Source organism: Lactuca virosa, chromosome 5 (genome assembly GCF_052849685.1).
Source record: "Lactuca virosa cultivar CGN04683 chromosome 5, Lactuca_virosa_CGN04683_v6, whole genome shotgun sequence".
Classification (NCBI taxonomy): Eukaryota; Viridiplantae; Streptophyta; class Magnoliopsida; order Asterales; family Asteraceae; genus Lactuca; species Lactuca virosa.
The window spans coordinates 228,441,910-228,456,637 of record NC_136430.1 but is presented as its reverse complement, the minus strand read 5'-3'; positions in this window follow the sequence as shown (position 1 = coordinate 228,456,637).

Below are 14,728 nucleotides of genomic sequence, written 5' to 3'. Positions count from 1 at the left end.
CACCCTTTTCGAGAGTTAGAAAAGGGGTTAGCTTTAACATCTTTAGAGTTGTTGTTATAAAGTGTTAATTAGAGATGATTATCATATGTAGGTGGAGTCTAGACCGATCGTTGAGTACGAGACCTACTAGGCTACGTACGGGGTGAGTCTTATCACTATACTTACCTGAGTGGTAATACTGTGTGACCGGAGGGTCTTATTTGAGTTATTGACCGGAGGGTCTTATTTGAGTTACTGACCGAAGGGTCTTATGTGCTTATTCTGAGTTATTTGATATCATGCATTTTATCTTTGTGATTTATGCTGTATATTATTCTGTGCATTATTGAGTTAGGACCGGAGGGTCCAAACCGAGTTGTGAGACCGGAGGGTCTTCACTGAGATACTGGAGTGGAGGGTCCGACCCAAGTTGTGAGACCGGAGGGTCTTCACCGAGACACATGACCGGAGGGTCCTTATTGAGATATAGCCATGAGAGGCTAATTATTTGTGTGTGGTATTTTGGAGAACTCACTAAGCTTCGTGCTTACAGTGTTGTGTGAAATGTGTTTCAGGTACCTCTCAGGATCACGGGAAGGCGCCGGCTTGATTGTACACACCAGCTTGAGATTATGTTTTGAGGATTCTGGGATATTGTCAAACATTTTGTTGTCTTGTGTTTTGAACGATTTATTCCTTTGGGTTTTTGAGATAATGAGATTGTGTTTTATGAGGTTTCAAAAATGAAAATTTTGTTTGAAAATTTAGAGTGTTACAAGATTTATATTGTGATAGTTATAGGAAACCACTAAGAAAGAAAGATAAAAGATAAAATACCTAAGGTTAATATGTTAGTGAGCTGTTATTATTCATCCTTCGCCTAATTAAATTCAGTTACCCTGAACCTGTAATCGCCTAATTAAAGATATGTATAGATTTATGTGGGGTTTGACACCCCCACCTGTGATTGCTAGCTACAATCCCACCATGATAACTTTCTTTATTATTCAAACACAATTCAACGTCCGATGAAGCATCTTGCGTGGAAATTATTACGGTTCATCGTAGATTATGGAGGATCATGGTAATACATTACAACCACCTTAGTGATCCGACTACCTAGAGGGACGCCTTCAAGTAGTAAATAAATTATGTTAGGATTAATAGAATGTCCTAAAATATAAAGATAATAAGATAGGATAGGTAAAGTATCCTATAAAATATAATAAGTTACGGTCGGTAAAATATCTTAACAAAGATAGAAAAGTTTTTTTTTATTTTATATATATATATATATATATATATATATATATATATATATATATATATATATATATATTCAGGATGTGTGCTTGATCTATTAAACAAAGTCATCCCAAATAAATTATAATAAAATAAAAGTGTCGTTTGTGTTATATTTATGTTTAATGTTCAATATATCTGTGTGCCTCAATCCTTTAACATCTCGATTTCCACGTAATTACATTTTTACCCTTGGTATGAGAATTGTTTGCAAATTGGTCACAAATGGCCTTTAAATGAAAAATCCGGATTTGATCACTATGACATCCCCAATTTCACGGCCAGAAAAAACCGATTTGTTTTTGCTTTATTTTAAAATCATTGTATCATTTTTGAAGAATAATATTGCGGAATTTATTCCCAGAAAACCTGATAATGATATTATCAAAGCATTTCCAAAGAAATGTATTTAAAAATATTGGGATGTCATCGTCAATACAGAAACATAAGCATAACGAAATATTACAAGCCTTACAGTAATTAAACTAGTGGCTTAATACTCCTTGAATCTCTCAGCATAATGTATCTTTAACATCACTACCTGTGATACAATAAACCGAGTGGGTCAGGTTGAGAAACCTGGTGCGTACATAGAGATTTCAATCCCACAATGTTATAAAATATAAATTTTAGAACTCACAATATATAATTTCACCTCATATAAGCAATTTTACCCCACCCCGTTGATCCTCACAACGACACGATCCATACTCTTGGATCTAAAATTAACAGCTTAGATAATCCATACTCCCGGATCAGGTATGTCTAATCCATGCTCTCGGATCAATGACAAATGACTATGCCCACTCCATACTCTCGGACTAGGGATAAATGACTATGTCTAATCCATGCTCTCGGATTAATGACAAATGACTATGCCCTATCCATAATCTCGGACTAAGGACGAATGACTATGTCTAATCCATGCTCTCGGATCAATGACAAATTTTAAAGTTCTACCCTCCATGTATATCTCACCCGTACTCATAAGAATATACTACCCGATATTCATCTTAATTAATTTAGGTTTATTCTGTATCCTAAATCATCTTATATTATAATATATGCTCTTAATATGTATTCCAGACAATATCAAATATCTCACACATAAACATATATTTAATACTTGTATTAAAATCATGTTCATGAAAGGGACTATGCACACACACACATAAACTCTTTAACAAATATTTAACTCTTTAACAGATATTTAATACTTTAATTAATACTTGTATTAAAATCATGTTCATAAAAGGGATTATGCACTCACTTGTTAAAGTGACGACTCGAAATTCGGGCAGCGCTTCGCTTCTAAAAATCCTTTCCGTTGACGAAACCTAGTATTATTATCACTAAGTTTTAGTCTAATATTTATTGTGACTAATTATTAGTTTGGATTTATCATTAACTCAAAGTCTACTTTCATGATCTATCAAGTAAGGAACAACCAGGTAGGATCATATCGGAGGTTTGGTCCGTTTGGTATACAAAGTATACTGTATGGAAATCCCACTTTAAACACCTCACTAAATCATAGACTAGACATCATTTCCGTAAGTAGGTCAATCTGTATAACAACATGGAATCACTGATAAATATTGTTTATAGGTTCATAATAACGATAATGAACTTAAACATAAGTTATACTTAAAGTATGGTAAGCATAACTCACTTATAAGGGGGTTTAGCGAGGAACCGGGCTCTAAGCGGGCAAAACTTTAGAGCCAAAAGATCTTCTTCTCGGGGCCTTCTGGCGCTCCGAGACTCGCTACTAACACCTAGGAGGTGCTAGGGAAAGGCTTAGAGGGTTTGGGGGTGTTTGGGAGAGAATAAGTGAGAAAGGTGTGAAGAATGAAATGATTTGTGCCTTCTATTTATATGCTATGAATATGCCGAATGTGGGGTGATCCCTAGCTGAACGATGGGTGTTAGTTGCCCACGTGTCACCATCTGGTGGTAAGGCGTGGGGAAGAAGCAGTGGCTCAGATCGCGCAACGTGTCACTCGCTGGTTACTACAAAATCTAATTATCTTCTAAAACCCGTAACTTTCGCATACGAGCTCCGTTTTTGACGTTCTTTATATCCATGCGTAGGTATCGACGGGATCTACAACTTTTCTTTAGACTTCGTCGGCTAATTTTGACATTATTTTTAGAGTTATATTTTAACAGACATAGACAGTTAAAGTCCGTTAAAAAATCATAACTTTGTCATCCGGCGTCCGTTTTCGACCGTCTTTATATCGGTGAGCTCCTATTAAGGAGATATTCGATTCTCGTTTAGGTTGTGTCGGCTACAAGTCGATCGATCTAAAATTCGATTCTCGGGCTTTATACTGCTATGCAAGATCTTAGAAAATTCATTAGTTTCTCAAATGAAGTTAGATTTGGACGTTCTCTATATGCACACTCTCGGTTTAATATATACTACGACTTTTGTTTAGATCGCTAAGGCTAAAAGGTGTTTTGTCAAAAATTTAGATTTTACGGTACGCGAAGTCGTGCCGGTTTTGTTGCAAAATTTCGACGGATCATAACTTCTTCATTATAAGTCGGATTTCAGCGTTCTTTATTTGTACGTAATCCTTGTGACATATACTATACTTTGGTTAAGATTATTGATCCTAAATTACACTCTATCAAAAAGTCATTTTTAATGCTTATTATCTCTAAATTGATTAGCCCGAATCTACGGGCGTTACAATTATCTCCCCCTTAGGATGATTACCTCCCGAAATCATCTACAAAATATGGCTTGTATAATGAATCCACACAGTATCTTTTCATTCTAGGTAATAACTGTAACTCTTATGTCCCTTCAAATAAGTCTCTAGCTCTTGGACTTCTTGACTGCTGGTGATGCTCAATCTTGCATCTGCTCTTCGTACTATGTTGGACTTTCGATCGTAACCTTCCAGTTACAAACTTGATCCTTATTGGAGACTCCTTCTCCTTCTTAAACATACTTAACTTAAGATAAGTTCTTTACTTCAATTACCGTAACAAATCGATGGGTCATGTTCTAATGACCTCTCGTCGTATGATGCAATGCTTAGACTCAGGTCTTTTAGAGTCAAATTCCAGAATGGAATATACCTTCCTTCATGCTCTGATGTGATATAATAACATTCTATCTTGCAGCACTTCTAGCTATAAGTTTCTTACTTTAACGGCGATCACGATACTTCTATTGATCGCTTCGATTATCTTCCATTTCAATCTTGTGGCTTAAGTCAGATGCTACATCAATCTTGATTCTCTGAACCACATAACATACTTATCTTAGTCGGACTCGATTTAATATGACAACTAGGGTCAGAATAACAATCATCTGCTTAGTCATTACTTAAACGATGGTAACGACAAACATGAACCAAACATAATCAATTACTAACGCCTTGGTAACCTTGTGACTTTCCCTGATCCAAGTGCGAGTCCTATGCTTCCGGTAGTATATGCCTCTACTACCTTTCACACCTACTCATACTCATCCCAAGTATTGTCTCATAGTCCCCAAGTTCTTATTTCATAAAATCACAAAACGATGTAATACATATGAATGTGTCCAAATAATCACAAATATTTCCCTAGACTCTAGAATGACTTCTTCCATGCGTATCTTCAATCATAAATTCTGCTTTAACTCGGTTGGTGGTGGATACGCCAGATGATAGGAAAACTTTAGGAATTACACCAATCGTTCTATCATCCCGCCAATCAAATGTGTACATTCGAATGTACCGTACTCCTCTATACGTATTGTTATTTTATCAGATGTATTCTAAAAGCAAGATACTACTCCTACGATATCTTCTGATAGGTATCATTAACTATCGTAAGCCTTCTCATTTCCTCCATTTACTCAGTTCACTATGAGTCTTCACCATGACGTTATGTTCACGGAAGCAGGCGTTCAATGTATCGGGACGAGAATATAGATATAGAAGGTTTATACGTGCAATCCTCCTTATTACTCCAAAAAGTTACATGTCAGTTCTAATACCATTGTTAAACGTTTAGAAACCTGTAGAAATAAATTTTCTAGATCCGGTCCGCAATAGACCATCGATCCGATCAAACAATAGCATCATAAATCATATAAGGAATCTTATAGCATGAATCATTTAGCACATAAAAGCAATTTAGGCATCTAATCCTAAAGTAAGCTAGTGCTTGTGTTAATTCAGGTGTACTACCTAAAATATAATAGACACATTCCTCATGATCATTGCTTGCATTCTAAGTTTAAATCTGGAAATAAATCCTTACTCCTAGTTCGCTTGAACTAATGATCTGATACCAACTGTGACATACCTAATTTCACGACCAGAAAAGACTGATTTGTTTATGCTTTATTTTAAAATCAGAGTATCATTTTTGAAGAATAATATTGCGAAAATTGTTGCTAGAAAACATGATAATGATATTATCAAAGCATTTCCCAAGAAATGTATTTAAAAATATTGGGATGTCATCGTCAATACAGAAACATAAGCATAACGAAATATTACAAGTCTTCCAGTAATTAAACTAGTGGCTTAATACTCCTTGAATCTCTCAACAAAATGTATCTTTAACATTGCTACCCGTGATACAATAAATTGAGTGGGTCAGGTTGGGAAACCTGGTGATACATAGGGATTTCAATCCCACAATGTTATAACATATATATATATATATATATATATATATATATATATATATATATATTAGAACTCACAATATACAATTTCACCTCATATACGCAATTTTACCCCACCCCGTCGATCCTCACAATGACACAATCCATACTCTCGAATCTAAAATTAACAGCTTTACATAATCCATACTCCCGGATCAGGTATGTCTAATCCATGGTTTCAAATCAATGACAAATGACTATGCCCACTTCATACTCTCGGACTAAGGATGAATGACTATGTCTAATCCATGTTCTCGGATTAATAACAAATAACTATTCCCTATCCATAGTCTCGGACTAAGGATGAATGACTATGTCTAATCCATTCTCCCAGACTAATGACAAATTTTAAAGTTCTACCCTCTGTGTATATCTCACCCGTACTCATAAGAATATACTACCCGATATTCATCTTAATTAATTTAGGCTTATTCTGTATCCTAAATCATCATATATTATCAGATATGCTCTTAACACGCATTCTAGGCAATATCAAATATCTCACACATAAACATATATTTAATACTTTAATTAATACTTGTATTAAAATCATGTTCATGAAAGGGACTATGCACTCACACAAAAACTGTAATGACCCAATTTTCAAAAGAAAATTTTCATTTTTGATTAACCAAATTACTTTCCACAAACCATGAAATCCCAAATACAATTGTTTTCAAAATTCATATCAAATACAATTTTATTTCAAATCATCAGAGTGTCCCATAAAAACGCCTGAGAGAGTACACGCCGCACCATCAAGCCTTGCCCTTGCCCTTGGGCTCTGATGTACCTGAAACAAATCCACAAACTGTAAGCTAATGCTGAGTGAGTCCCCCAGAGCATACCCCACACATAATCCACATAACACATATCATATTAGCTATAAAGCTGCATATATCACATAAGCCATGCATATAAACATATAAGGATGCCGTGGAAACCTTCCACGGTCTTACACCAAGTGCCACGGGAAATCTTCACGTGGTCTTTACTAGCCGCCACTGGAACCCCCACGTGGTCTTGGCTAATTGCCGCCGGAACCTCCACACGGTCTACACTAATCATGCAAATATCATACGGCCATCGTACAAAAAGATTAAGCACATTTTCCATTAAGTGCTTAATACTCGATGTTTTAACTTCCAAACCTTATATCTGATCTTATTAAGACGTCCTAAGGCATAAAGTTGGCAACTTTATGCCTTTTTGCATGTCCCTTATGCTCCCAACAACCCATTAATACCTTTCCAAGAGTCTTAATCCTTGCATGAGGCCAAAACACCCATCTAGACTCCATTTTTAGCTATGAATGGACCAAATGACTTCAATTCTATCCTCCCTAAGCTTTGGAGTTGCTCAAACTTTTAAGAGGTGGTTCAAGAACACAAAAAGGGACTAAGGAGAAAACCCTAGCTCTAGAAATGGAAATGATAACCAAGGTGAAAGCTTTTTACCCCCTTAAGCTTCCTAGACTGCTCAAAATGCAAGATCCAGAAGCTCTTCCTCGTTTAAGCTTGTTTCCTCTTCTTCTTTGTAGCTAACAAACAAAAAGGATGATGTTTAAACACTCAAAAGCTCAAGAACACACTCTCTAATGATTTTAGGGTTTTCAGGGACGTTTGAAGGTGAAGGAGGCTGGTTAGGGTGAAGCTCAAATGAGATAAGAACGCTTATGTAGGTCTTAAGTCCGGAAATTAGGGTTTGAACATCCGTCACGTACGCCCCACGTACGTGCTGGACTTTCGCGATCATCCATGCATGGTATGCTAAGCATACTGATGAAGTATGCCCGACGTACTTAAGGGACTTATTATGCAATATTTAAAATTTCAAGGGCTTCAACGGTAATACCTGATTTGGGGTGTCACATAAACTCTTTAACAAATATTTAACTCTTTAATAGATATTTAATACTTTAACTAATACTTTTATTAAGATCATGTTCACGAAAGGGACTATGCACTAATTTGTTAAGGTGACGACTCGAAATTCGGATAACGCTTCGCTTCTAACAACTGTCTTTTCCGTTGACGAAACCTAGTATTATTATCACTAAGTTTTAGTCTAATATTTATTGCGACCAATTATTAGTCTAGATTTATCATTAACTCAAATTCTACTTTCATGATCTATCAAGTAAGGAACAACCAGCTAGGATCATATCGGAGGTAGGGTCCGTTTGGTATACAAAGTATACTGTTTGGAAATCCTACTTTAAACACCTCACTAAATCATAACCTAGACATCATCCCCATAAGTAGCTCAATCAGTATAACGACTTGGAGTCACTAATAAATCTTGTTTATAAGTTCATAATAATGATAATGAACTTAAACATAAGTTATACTTAAATTATGGTAAGCCTAACTCGCTACTAACACCTAGGAGGTGCTAGGTAAAGGCTTAGATGGTTTGGGGGTGTTTGGGAGAGAATGGGTGAGATAGGTGTAAAGAATGGAGTGATTGGCACATTCTATTTATAGGCTATGAATATGCCGAACGCAAGGAGTTCGTTAGCCACGTGTCACCATCTGGTGGCAAGGCGTGGGGAAAAAGCAGCGGCTCGGATCGCTCCACGTGTCACTCGCTGGTTACTACAAAAACTAACTATCTTATAAAATCCGTAACTTTCGCATACAACCTCCATTTTTGACGTTATTTCGATCCACATGTAGGTATTGACGGGATCAACAACTTTCATTTGGACTCCGTCGGCTAGTTTTGAATTTATTTTTAAAGTTATATTTTAACAGGCTTAGACAGGTAAAGTCCATTAAAAATTCATAACTTTGTCATCCGACGCCCGTTTTCGATTGTCTTTATATCGTTGAGCTCCTATTAAAGAGATATTCGATTATCGTTTTGGTTGTGTCGGCTAAAAATCGATCGATCTAAAATTCGATTTCCGGGCTGTATACTACTATGCAAAATCTTAGAAAATTCATAACTTCCTCAAATGAAGTCAGATTTGGACGTTCTCTATATGCACGCTCTTGGTTTAACATGTACTACGAATTTCATTTAGATCGCTAAGGCTAAAAAGTGCTTTGTCAAAAAGTAACTTTTTACGATATGTGGAGCCGTGCGAGTTTTGTCGCAAAACTTCGACGGGTCATAACTTCTTCGTTATAAGTCGGATTTCAACGTTCTTTGTATGTACGGAATCGTTATGACATATAATATAATTTGGTTAAGATTATTTATCCTAAATAATATTCTATCAAAAATTCATTTTAATGCTTTTATCTTTAAATTGATTAGCCCGAATCTACGGGCGTTACAATCACGTACGCTGGCATACGTGGGAGAGACCGAAACCCTAATTTTTATGGTTTGGACCCTATTTACACATCTTTAACTCATTGAGACCCCTTCATTCATCAACCTCCATCCCCATTTTTGTCCCAAGCAAACCCTATTTCCTTGTGTGTGTATCTTGAGCTTGAAAGTGTGCTTTGTGGTGTCCTTGATGGAAGGAGAAGTAGAGGAGACCATCTTAGTAGCGTAAAGCACTTTAGATCCAAAAGTATCTTGCCATCAAGCTTCATTTGGAGGTATAAAGCTCTGAACTAGATGGTTATTCCTTTAGATATTGTTAGGGGTGGAGTTTTGTGCTTATTAGTCCCATATCCTTGGTCCATTTGGTATTGGGCACTTAATAGCCATGCAAGATCATAAAGTTGGAAAATTTATGATTAAGAACATCATTTGAGGACTAGAACTAGATTTTGGAATAAATGGCTTAATAGATTAAGCACCTATTAGAAAGGAAAGCTGACATACGCATACGCTGGGCGTACCTGATGGTACGTTGCGCGTATGTGGTCAACTCCCCATAATCAGGTCAAGATGCATAGTACTTCGCGTGTATAAGCTGAGTACGCTGGGCGTACTTTACTGAGTTGACTCGGTTGACCCCTTTTGACTTTGACCAGGATTTCACCAAGTTTGACCTAAGGGCATTTTGGGTATTTTGAGTTGTAGTTTAGATTAGTCACTATTTGATGTATATGTGACTTGTAGAGCTGATATTCGGAGCAATGTACTGTTTAACTATCTTTCCAGATTGAGAGGTGAGTTTTCCTCACTGTACTTGTGGGTCGAAGACACCAAGGCCGACCTACTAGATTTATATCTGGGTATATTGGATTGATGTTATGCTGAGAATGTGTTAGTTTAGTAGATCTGTATGATTACTTGTGTTCATCAAGTATGCGTCAGCTATGTATCCTTATGTATAATATGTTGATGTGTTGTAGTGATCTGAGAGATCTGTGCGTATATTCTTATATGATAAAATGTTGTAGTAGTGGTATGCTGGATACAGTGCTAGTAGACTGGCTATCATGTAGTGAAGTGCCCTATGGGCTATATTTAATCATGTAGGATAGCCTGAGAACTCTTGATCTAGGCTTTCTTGCCTGTTCTTTATTTGGTTGTGACTCTAGAGTAGGATCATCTGTTCGGGTGGAGATATCCGCTCTGGTTACTTATGGTTACACATTTCATAGAGGTTAGCTGGTAGCGGGACAATGTGCTATGAAAGGACTAGTAGGCGGTAGTGAGCTGTATGATTGATGTTTTCCTTTATTATGTGCCTACTTGATCCTTGATTGTTTATATATCGACATATGGTGGTAGTGGGTTGAGGCGGTCCTTCTTTGTGACGTAGGCCAAAATACCCAATGTGGGCCGACTATAAGCCGTAGGAATGGAGGCTTGAGAAGAGCGGTTGGGTTGAGGTGGTAGGCCAACAAACCCTAGGTATTCTAGCCTAATGGCTAATTAGACCCGTTGCATGTTGGCATTCCAGTCCGAGGATTGATTAGGCCTGGGCATTCCAATCCGATGATTGTGGGTTGTTATATATGCTTGTATGTTTATCATAGGGGTATTTTGGGGAAACTCGCTAAGCTTTGTGCTTACCCAATTGTTGATATTTTTCAGGTTTTATCAGTGATTGTGGGAAGGCAAAGGCGGGACTGTACACGCTCATCAGCAGCATTGAGGATTCTGCGTTTCTTATATTACTATGATTTTTAGTAAATGTATTTTGGATTAAATGGTTTCCTTAATAATGGATTTATAATTGAGAAGTTTTACTTTAATAAAAATGAAAATTTTTGGTTGTGAATATGGGACATTACAAGTTGGTATCAGAACCCTGGTTTGAGCGAATTGGAGGAACACTTGTGTGAATCCAGTCTCAAACTAGGATCCGAGAATTTTCACAAAAATGTTTATTTTTAAAAAGAACTTATAATAAAACGTTTGGGTTAGGGACATGGGCTCAGTCTCTTTTCATGTCCTTGTTTGATTGTTGGCTTGGTATCGGGAATGTGGGCCTTAACTTAACTTTGGTTTTACAGGAAAATGCAATGTGTAAAGTCAGCCAGAGCCCGAACAAGAGAGTGGTTCTCAAAATACCCATACTTGTTATATGTGTTGAGTTTTGAATTTATGGATATGTGAACTATTAGAAAAGCATGCTAGTGGATAATATAGGGTTCTTATAGGGACCATCAGATAAAAGTGCCCGATTTCGGTGATGCCTTATGATATAGGGAATTACTTACTATGTGTTACTTGATTGTGTGATTGTTACATGTATGTTGATTAGTTGTATATGGTCGGGATTCAATATCCTTAGAATGATCGACTTAGCCTCACTTCATGTTCCTTGTTTGGTTGTGGACTAAGGGCATAGTTGATTATTTGACAGTGTATCTGACCCCGTATTGTGTACAACAAGCATGCACAAAAGCAACCAGTGGTGTATGAGCGAGGATAATCCTTGGAAGATTGCCTAGGAAGTTAGTTGTAGCTTATAGGATAAGTAGGTGTTAGCACATCTAGGAGTGGTCTAGTGCAGTGACTTAGAACCTCTGGATGAATTCTGAATCAACTACGAATAGGTGTGGAAGGTAGTATAGGCTCATACTACTGAAATCACAGGATCCATATGAGATTCAGGAGGAATTTTGAGGCTACTAAGGAGCTAATAGAAGGGTAGCCTGGTGTGTTAAGCACTGTGTTTGATGTCTGATATTTCCATGGTGTATTTTCAGTATGACAACTATTGAAGGTTCAAGATCTGGAGCTGGTGGCACTGGGGGATAAGGTATGAGTGAGGAAGAGGTATGTGGGATCATTGCTGCCGGTGTGGCCGAGGCGACCAGAGAGGCGATTCTGGAGTTGTTTGGGTTGGTTAAGACTGTGTTGATCAAGGAGTTTGACTGTCACTATGCCTCCACCACGTAGGTAGCTATTGCCGCAACTACAACAGTCGTCACCATTGCATGATCCTAGGGAGGCTGGGTGATGTAGTTAATGGGTTTTGAGCATTCTAACACTTCCTAAGTGTACATGCAACCCTAATAACCTTGGATCTATGTTTTTCTAATTATCATGCAAAGTTGAATTCCAAGGTTATATTCCTATCTAGCATACATGGGGAACAAATTTTAACTTGCATGAAAGATAGAATAACTTACCTTGTTGTTGCTTATGATCCTTGAAACCTTGTGAGCCTAGCACCCCAAGTGTGATGCCTCAAATGCTTCACACAACACCAAATGCTTTTGGAATGACTTTAGAGAGAATACACACTTATAAAATCGGCCTAGCCCTCTTGTTTCTTATGTGTAGCCGATTTTGGTGGAGAATGGGTTTCTTATATAGTGTTGACACATCTAGGGTTACACCATGTAAACCCTAATGTGTCATGACTCTTCATTTCCATGACCCATGGGTTTGTAACTCCCATGGAGCATCCATGGAACATCCTATGGGTGGAACTCAACTTGATAATCCATGGAGCCTCTTAGCCCACTATATAAGATATGGAAGATTTACATAATCTACCCATATATTTAATTAGTTATCTTTTGATCACTTAATTAATTCTAAATTAATTCTTGATAAAACTAATTAAATAATATTATTAATATATTAGAACTTATAATATATTAACAAACCATAAGTGTTATTTCTCTCATTTTAGTTTATCCAATTGCATGGTGCCATGCAACCCAAATGGACCATGCCGGGTCGGGTCAAGTACATACCAGAAATAGTTATGGACTTAGACACCTTATCCAACAGTAGTACTAAGAGTTCAGTTATACGATGCCTCCAGAGTTCAGAGGCGATAGGGACCCGATCATTGCTTCGAGATGGATTTACGAAGTGGAGGGATGTTTCTTCACTTGGTCATGTCCCAAGGGCAAGAAGGTGAAGTTTGCGCTGAATCTTCTTTGCTGGATTGAGAAGGATTGGTGGGAGTTTGTGACCCAGGGCTTTTCGCAGGCCGAGCGAGCCGAAATGACTTGGGATAAGTTTATGGATATGTTTCAAGCGAAGAATGTTCCTTTGGTGGACCGGGAGCGACTAGCACAGGAGTACCTGTCACTCAAGAAGAAGACTGAGTCGGTGACGGAGATCACCAAGATGTTCACGGAGAGAGCTCTTTTCTTTCCTGAGTATGCCGTTTCAGAGCAGGCACATATGTCGCGATACTTGAGTATGTCAAGACGGAGATTAGAGAGTTTGTAGCTACTCAACAATACCAGACCTTGACCGAGATGCAGTCTAGTGCCAGGTGGAGGGATATTGAGTTGGAGATTCAGCAGAAGGAGGAGGGAACGACTTCAGGAGGATATCAGTCGGTGACCAAGCGGGTCAAGTCTGCTGACCTGGGTTTATGATCAGATGAGGGGAGGAGTTCTGAGTGTGGCATGTGTGGGATGTTTCACGATGGGAGGTGCCAATAGTTTGTATGCCGCAGGTGTGGCAAGGAGGGTCATTTTGGTAGGGATTACAGGCGGAGTTCGTGGGGTTGTTTCCATTACGGCCAGGAGGTCCACATCAGAGATCGTTATCCCTTTATCGTTTTTGGTGAGGTGTTGGACCCTGCAACCCTAGCTTGGCTATTACCTGACGGTCGTCAAGGGACGGCCAGAGTCCCGGAGATTGAGGTTTGAGTTATCAATACTTCTATTTAGCAATTGCTGCAATATTGGTATACATCTGTAATTCATGTTTAAGTTTCAAAGTTCAGTTGTAATCTTGGATGATATTATCTTATTTAGCTCTGTTTAAATTGATTTCTTGTTATGAATGGATTAATTATCATTGTCCTTGGAATACACGCATGTTGGAAATTTATGAATGTTGTGTGGGTTCAAATTCTCCTATGTATCAGGATACCAGTGGTTGGGATCAGTTGGTAGTGTTCAAGTTAGTTTGAGTATCGAAGGATTGTGAAGTTGTTATATTCTAACATATCTCAAGCGGGGAAGAGTGGAATCTCGCAACAGGAAGACCTTGTGCCAAGGTTCGGTTGTCATTCAGATTTCTCCGAGTTCAAGACCTCCGCGCAACTGTTGAATCTTCTGATTTCACATCAAGATCATCGTCAATTTTGGATTTCCCTTAGAGTCGTATTAGTTTTATTTGTGATAACATATGTAGGGCATGCTTGTGCTTTAGACTCTAGGTTATTAGGAGTCCAAGTTAAGGGATGTGATGAGGGCTTCCTTGTCTATTTGTTGTGACCCGATTATGATGACAAATGCGGAAGTGTAATGATCAAGTGAATCAATTCATATCAAGAACACAAGAAGTAAATACAACGGTTTAAGCTCTCATTAGTCTAACAAGTAATTACAAAGTGGGTCTTGCAATCTTTCTCTCACTAAACTAATCTCTCATATGGGTTCTTACATAAATGGGAGCTACTCACTTCCTATTTATAGGAAAATC